Consider the following 1,487-nt stretch of genomic DNA (forward strand, 5'->3'; position numbering starts at 1 on the left):
TGCAATGTAATTTTTAACATAGTGCAGTTACTCATTATGAAACCTACATATATTTTCCATGTTTCTCTCCAGCACTGTGAGAAACCTGGCTCAGAGTGTCATAAAAAGCTTTACACTCTGATCTTGTTTGAATGCTTATTTCATCCAAACTATTCCCAAGATATGGTACCATATATCAGAGAGAGAGAGACCAAAGGTGATGGATTATGCCATTACCCACAAACAGGTTTCTGCACCAAAATTTGTCATATTCCTGACCTTGGCTCTTGAAATGAATACCCTCACCTTGCAATGTCACCTAAACTTTTATCTATTCTGCTCTATTTTCCTACTGTTGTTTCAACTGTCCTGTTACAAACAGAAAATACCTCACAGTAATGACAATCCCTGTAGTGTAAAATTTTAATTTCAGTTAAATGAATAAGTATGTAGTACCAGATATAGTACAGAGCAATGAAACTCAGTGGGATCAAAATAATGGACTGAATTGTAAAAAACTGGCTTGTAGAAAATCACTTTTCCAAACTCTTCAAAACTTCTTCTGGGATAATCTGTTTTTTACTCACACTATATCTATACTGGATGTTACAGTTACATTTATGCACTCTAATTGTTTTAACTAAAACTAAAACTAACTAAAATTGTTTTAAAAATTAACAGAAAAAAGAATAAAAAAGCAGCTGTAATTTGTTTTTAAAATGTACGCCATAGAAGTACAATAATGTTTTATATGCATTACACACACCAGAAAGCATAGATTAACAGATTGCCGTCTAATTTACCCTTTTATAGCCTAATTTTAGCCAGGACAGCTATAACTCGTTAGATTTCATTTTAAAGGACTAATCAGGGTTAAACTGCTGCAGGGATGTGATCATGTTCAGGCAGAAAGAAAGCAGATAAGGATGCACAAGGACAGTTATTTTGAAAGGCACTATTTGAAGTTATTGATTTTTTTTTTCTGTCACAGGTGTTGGCGCTCGTTTGAATGACCTTGCCTTGCAACATCATCAGCTTGCAGATTCCCATGTATTTTAATTACCAGGTAAAACCTGTCAACCTGTCCTTGTGTGTGCTGGTGTCTTTTCTTCTTTCAAAATAGTGTAAATGCTTTGAATGAAGGACTCTAGAATTATTTTGTACCATCTAAAGGTCCAGTGTGTAACATTTAAGAGGATATCTTGGCAGAAATGGAATATATGCATAACTGTGTTTTCACCTGAAAATAAGAATCGTAGATGAGCCTTTTATATCTAGACGAAGCGGGTCACCTTTCTGTGAAGGCCACCGAGTCAAACCGCCATGTTTATACCCAGAACAGAAAAAACAATGGCTGAAGATGGGGCCATTCATAGTTTTCACATGTTTCGTGGCCACCAAAGTTTCAAAGGAATGAGACTGTGAAGCGAGGGAGTTGCAATCTGCAACTACACCACTAGATGCCACTAAACTCTACACACTGGTCCTTTAAAAGCCAGCAAATACTG

Source organism: Morone saxatilis, unplaced genomic scaffold (genome assembly GCF_004916995.1).
Source record: "Morone saxatilis isolate NCDOM2014 unplaced genomic scaffold, NCSU_SB_2.0 Contig20, whole genome shotgun sequence".
In the NCBI taxonomy this organism is placed as follows: domain Eukaryota; kingdom Metazoa; phylum Chordata; class Actinopteri; family Moronidae; genus Morone; species Morone saxatilis.